General features: G+C 34.6%; 1 pseudogene; it reads left to right on the plus strand.

Annotated features, from left to right (window-relative positions):
* The first annotated feature begins 5,909 nt into the window (after window positions 1-5,909).
* On the plus strand, window positions 5,910-6,025 carry LOC111731664 (annotated as a pseudogene).
* Window positions 6,026-7,047: the final 1,022 nt, after the last annotated feature.

Raw genomic sequence — 7,047 nt, forward strand, 5'->3', positions numbered from 1 at the left:
CAGTTCCTCTCTCCTCCCCAGGGGTCAGGGGAAAAGATCTAATCACGTGGTTGGTTCCCCTGGCAACCAGGCTTTATACGTAGGTGCTTTCTAAAATTCACCTCATCAACATAACAAAAGACACTTTTATGGCTTTCCTCACTTAGGAAATTTCAAGAGTTTTAAGAGCTGTGGGCCAGGAACTATGGAGGAAGATCAAATATATATGAGAAATATGTTTTGGTCATCTGAATCACCAAATATATATTTCTTATAAACCACAGTATTGCAGTCCACCCCTAGTCTTCAAATATGGCTACCATACATCAAAACAATCATAAAGTCAAAAGATACTGGCACATTACTAGAATCTCATTAAGTGATTAATAACTATCTAGTTCATCATCATACCATATAAAAATGTTTCCCAGGACAAGAACACTCAGGTTTGCAATCTTCTATTTGATTTTGTCAGGTAAGCGACCATTTTGATCTTGGGCAAGTTATTTCTCCTGTCCAAGTCTCACTCTCCTTATGATGAAGGTGGACTAGATGAGTGCTAATGATCTAGTCAAGCTTTAAGATTCCAGAATCAATGGTTGAAATTGAATCTTGGGAAGATTAATTTAAAAACGTAAAGCTAGATTATATTACTGGTCAAATAATTGGAGCTAACACTTTTTTAACACATTTTGATTTTCCCAGCTAGATAATCCATTCTACTCTTTGGTTGACCGATGCTGGCCAGAATTTCTAGTGGCTCTTATCCATGTTCACAAATAAATCCTTATTCTTCAGGCATAAGTAGCCACCACTACATTCACTGTCCTTTTCATTCATTCGATGAATGTTTACTGAATAGATACTATGAACCTAGCACTCTTCTAGGAGCTGTGAATATATCATTAAACAAACCAGACAAAAATCCTGCCCACATGGAGCTTATAATCTAGTGGAGGGAGATAGACAACAAATAACTAAACAGATATTTAGTCTCTCTAGTGGAGACAAGTGATAGGAGAAAAAGAAGACAGAATATGGAATTAGAAAGATGGAGGTACTATTTCAGATAAGGGGTTCAGGAAGGCCTCTCTGAGGAAGAGATGGTTGAACAAAGGCTTGAGTGAAGGGAAAGGACAAGGCTATCCAATGAAAGAATGTTGCAGGCAGCTGGAATAGAACGTTTTTCTGAAACCACACTGTTTGACTTCAGGGGATACCTTATGGGTAAGGGATGAACCAGTGCTAAGACTAAAGCTATGCAATTTGGAGATGAAAATAGTTCACCTTAGCCTAACCTGGCCTTCTTAGCTCCTATCTCCAGGGACTTCATTGTCTTATACTTATTGAAACAAACTTTAAAAGAGGTTTGTTTAGCGAAAGAAGCATTTTAACAAACAGTAATAATTAAAAGCATATTGGTTAAGAGAACAGAGTTAGTCAGATAAACAGAACATCTAATCTCAGCTCTACCTTATAAGAGTGCTTTGACTTTGACCTTGACCTTGTCTGGAAAATAAGGAGAGAAATGACCTAACAAATAAAAGTGTTTTCAATATCTAGTGCGGAACAATTGTTCAATAAAATAATGATTATAATGCAAAACATGGGGTAGAAGGGGAACTGATCCTGGAGACAGGAGACCTGGCATGGTGTTCCAGCTCTAGCACTTAGTAGACACGTGACCACAAATAAGTCATTTAACTTCTCTGAGCCCCATGAGCTTCATCTCATCTATACAAATGAGGATACTAATTCGTGCTTGACTCTGAGGATTGTTACGTTTTTAAAATTTGAAAATTATAAATACAGTTTAAGCATCTGGGTTTTTTTTTCAATTAGATGAAAGAATATGAAGGCAAGGAATAAGATGTGATCCTGAGAGGCTCAGGATCATATGTTTACTGATACTTAGCAATGCAAATAGTGATTCTAAGCTAATTTTTACAAAATCACAAAAGCAAGCAATCAGTTCCTCTTTAGCACTGATCCTTAACTTTTCTAGTTAGCAAAATGTGACAAAAGTATTTAATGTTTTTCTATGTGGAATTATTGGAGAACAGATGTTTATAACTGGAAGGGATCTTAGAGTTCATCTGGTCCAATCCTGACTGTACAAATAAGGAAATTGAGGCCTAGAAAGGTAAAATGCCTCGGCAAAGCTACACAGTGAGTTAGTGAGAGGTTCAGAATCAAAATCAGATCCCCTGACTCCCTCCACTGCTCTTCATATTACAGAAATCTTCTCTGTTGCATTCTGTTTCTAAGCCTTAGTCCCACTTATTTTATTGCATTTTGAAAGGGATCTTTGTTTACAAAATGCATTCTCTAGGTATTTTTCATAAATAAAAATAAAATATCTATGTTTCCTTATCTGATTGTAGCCACATGCACATATGAAAGTGGCCTATTACAAATCTTTCATAATAGTTCACATTGGTAGTTGAAACATTTCCAACAGTTAAACTATATTCAGTTATACATTTATTTCTCTGGGGCCATTTAAACAGACTACAATAAAATTCCTTAACCTTATAAAAATCATATTTAAATAAAAGAAAAAGAAAGGAACAGGTGACTTTGTAAACCAAAGACCATTAAAACTCACAAATAGGTTAAATTGCTAGAAAAATTCTAGCATGCGCAGAAACAACATAGCACAATATCTAAACAAATTTGAAAATAATTATGGAGAATAATAGAAAGCACCATATAGAAGGACAAGACATATCATCTCACTTGGCACTTTCTTCTAAAGCCCTGGAAGCACTTAAGTTACAGATATGGTTTTCCCTAATGACATCATGCTGTGAGGAAATAATGAACAGTTTTCCTCAAATGTTCTCTAAGGAGTTTGCAGCATAAGTGAGACTATACTGTAAAACCTGGATTCTACTTCCTATGATGTTCCAGTGACATCATCTAAAAGGCTTGGCAAAGGAGAAGAGTTCAGTGAAGTGTGAGAATGTTCTACAGGAAGACACTAATAGAAACTCTCACAGAAACAATTTATTTTCTTTACTAGAAATTTAGGATTAGCTCAATGATTCAAGAGACTGACGCTCTCCAGCTAACTAAATTTAATTCTAAAAATGTTTCCTGCTGAAGCAGTACCTCTTTTTGTAGAACCAAAGAAAAAAATGACCCTAGCCTATATGGTGCTTCCGTCCTACTCTACCTCACTGGTCAACAGGCCTGTGTGCCATCCAAAGACAATGGTCTCCTCCTCAATGCAAAAAAAAAAAAAAAATCACATGTCATTTTAGATGTTGAGGCTGAATGTTATAATAATGCTGATCACATCGATACTACATCATGTTTATTGAACACTTTACTATGTGCAATGTAACTTCTATCAGCTTATTTAGTCCTTATAGCATTCTATGAGGTAAATACTATTATATCTTACTTTTACAAATAATAAAACAGGCTCATATAGATAAAAACAGCTAGCCTGAGGTTATAGGACTAGTGAGTGATGAGTAGGAATTAGGTCCTACCTAATAAAACAGCAGAGCATAACTTCCTAACCATTTGTTCTTGGTTTAGAGGTTAAAAGCCTATATAATCTAAAGCAAGGTGTTAACTCAAGCTTAGGAGCAAGGGCATAAAACAGAGATTGCTAATAAGATTCCACATACCTCAAAATCCATGGCAGCACAATTTACAATAGCCAAGATATGGAAGCAACCTAAATGTCCATCAACAGATGATTGGATAAAGAAATTATGGTTCACCTATACAATGGAATATTACTCACCCATTAAAAAAAATGAAATCCTACCATTTGCAATGACATGGATGGACCTAGAGGTTCTTATGCTGAGTGAAATAAGTCAGACACAGAAAGATAAATACCATATGATTTCACTTATATGTGGAATCTAAGGAGCAAAATGAACAAATTAATCAAAAACAAACTCACAAATATAGTGGAAAATTTGGTGATGGACAGAGGGTAAGGGGGACTTGAGGGGCTATGAGAATGTGGTGAAGGGTTAAAGAAGTACAAATTTACCCATTTTTTTAAATCGGATTTTTTTGTTGTTGTTGAGTTGTATAAGTTCTTTATAAATTTTGGATATTAACCCCTTATCAGAGGTATCATTAGCGAATATCTTCTCCCAAACAGTTGGTTGTCTTTTTGTTTTGTCGATGGTTTCCTTTACTGTACAAAAACTTTTAGCTTGATGTAGTCCCATTTGTTTATTTTTTCTTTTGTTTTCATTGCCCAGGGAGATATATCTGAAAAGAAATTCCTGTTAGTAATATCAGAGAGTTTACTGCCTATGTTTTCTTCTTTTCTTCTAAAAGTTTTATGGTTTTGAGTCTTATATTTAAATCTTTAATCCAATTTGAATCTATTCTTGTATATAGTGTAAGAAGATGGTCCAGTTTCTTTTTTCTTTTTTTGCATGTATCTGTCCAATTTTCCCAACACCATTTATTGAAGAGACTGTCTTTACTCCATTGTATATTCTTACCTCCTTTGTCATATATTGAGTGTATAGGCGTGGATTTATTTCTGGGCTCTCTATTCTGTTCCATTGATCAATATATCTGTTTTTATGCCAGTAGTTGATAGATAGTCACGGGGATGGGGAGCACAGAATAGGGAATGCAGTTAGCATTAATATATTGGCTAAGTGGAGGGCCAGGAGAGGGAGGGAGCAGTTGGAGGGATTGTTTTATGAACTATATAGATGTCTAACCAATGTAGTGTATAATTGAAACTAATTAAAATAAATAAATAAATTTTTTTAAAAAAGATTCCTCACAGTCTCCAGAAAACCTCCCCTCTGATGTTCTTGCAAACAATGCATCTCTCTTTTAACAGATTATCACACCTAGATATAGATATAGATATAGATATAGATATAGATATAGATATAGATATAGATATAGATATAGATAGATATAGATACGCATCTATATCTATCATCTATCTATCTATCTATAGATAGGCATCTATATCTATATGACTTGTAGATGTAGATATTTTCATAGATTTCTATATAGTTATACAACATTGTGAATGTACTAAATGCCATACTTTAAAATGGTTAATTTTATGTTATGTGGATTTCATCACAATAAAAATAACACCTGTATTTGAGAAATATATTTTTAGTATTTTTTCCAGCTTTATGTGGGTATATTGACGATCAAAAATTGTATGTATTTTAAGTTACACAACCTGATGACTCAATATATGTATACATTATAAAATAGTCACCGCAAATCACCTCCCAGTTACTATTTTCTTTTTTGTGTGTGTGGTGAGAACATTCAAGATCTACCCTCTTAGCAAATTTCATATATAAAATACAAGATTGTCACTATAGTCACATTGTTGTATACTGGTTCTCCAGAACTTGGCAATCTTGCATAACTGAAACTTTGTGCCCCTAAACCAACATCACCCATTTTTCCCTGCCCCCCAACCCTGGTAACTACTTTTCTGCTATTTCTATGAGCCTGACTACTTTAGATTCCACATGTAAGATCATGAATTATTTATCTTTCTGCATCTGATTATTTTGCTTACCATATGTTCTCGAGCTTCACCCACGTTTTCACAAATTATAGGATTTTCTTCTTTGTTATGGCTGCATGATATTCCATTGATATGCCACATTTTCTTTATCCATCCATCAACATTTAGGTTGTTTTCATATCTTGGCTATTGTGAATAATGCTGAAATAAACATGAGAGTGCAAATGTCTCTTTGAGATCCTGATTTCATTCGTTTGGATATATATCCATAAGTGGGAATAATGGATCATATGGCATTAAGAGATTAAGAAGTACAAATTGTGAGTTATAAAAATGTCACAGGGTGGATGCGATTCCATAGCGTAGCAGTTAGCACGTCTGCTTTACATGCAGAAGGTCCTGGGTCCGCGCCCTAGTGGAGACACTGTCCATGGTCTACAGCCATGCCACCCTGAACAAGCCCGATGTCTGATCTCGGAAGCTAAGCAGGGTCTGGCCTGGTTAGTACTTGGATGGGAGACCACCTAGGAAGACCAGGTGCTCTAGGCATAAATAATAATAAAAGATAATAATAATAAATAGTCACAGGGATATAAAGTACAACATAGGGAATATAGTCAATAATGTTCTATTTGTAGTTTTTTGAAGAATTTCAATACTGTTTTCTACAATGGCTGTGCCAATTTACATTCCCACCAAGAGTGTATAAGGGTTCCCTTTTCTCAACATACTTGTCAATGCTTATATTTGTCTTTCTGATAATAGCCATTCTAACATGTATGAGGTGATATCTCACTATGGTTTTGATTTGTATTTCCATGATCAATAGTTATGTTGAGCACCTTTTTATATAAATTTTGGCCATTAGTATTTCTTCTTTTGAGAATTATTGAGTCTTCAGATCTTTTGACCATTTTTTAATAGTTTTTGCTGTTGTTATGTGAATTCCTTACAAATTTTGAACATTAACTTCTTATCAGATATATGGTTTGCAAATATTTACTCCCATTCCATAAGTTGCCTTTTCAATCTGTTGATTGTTTCCTCTGCTTTGGAAAAGCTTTTTAGCTTGATGCAATCTCAATTGTCTATTTTAGATTTAGTTGCCTGTGCTTTTGGTGTCCTATCCAAAAGTCATTGCCCACACCAATGTCAAGAAGCCTTTTTTCCTGTGCTTTCTTCTAGTAATTTTATGGTTTCAAGTCTTATGTTTAAGTCTTTATTCTATTTTGAATTGATTTTTAAATATGGTAAAAGAGAAGTATCTAATTTCATTCTTCTGCATGTGGTTATCCAGTTTACCCAATACCATTTATTATAGAGGCTATCCTTTTCCTGTTGTGTATTGTTGGCACCCTGATCAGTTGACTGTATATGTATAAATTTATTCCTGGGTTCTCTATTCTGTTCCCTTGACCTATGCTAATATCATACTATTTTGATTACTATAGCCTTGTATATTTTGAAATCAGGAAGTGTGGTGCCTTCAGCTTTGTTCTTGCTCAAGACTGCTTTGGCTATTTGGAGTTCTTTGTGGTTTCATATAAATTTTAAGATTGTTTTTTCTATTT

Source organism: Pteropus vampyrus, unplaced genomic scaffold (assembly GCF_000151845.1).
Source record: "Pteropus vampyrus isolate Shadow unplaced genomic scaffold, Pvam_2.0 Scaffold390, whole genome shotgun sequence".
Lineage (NCBI taxonomy): Eukaryota > Metazoa > Chordata > Mammalia > Chiroptera > Pteropodidae > Pteropus > Pteropus vampyrus.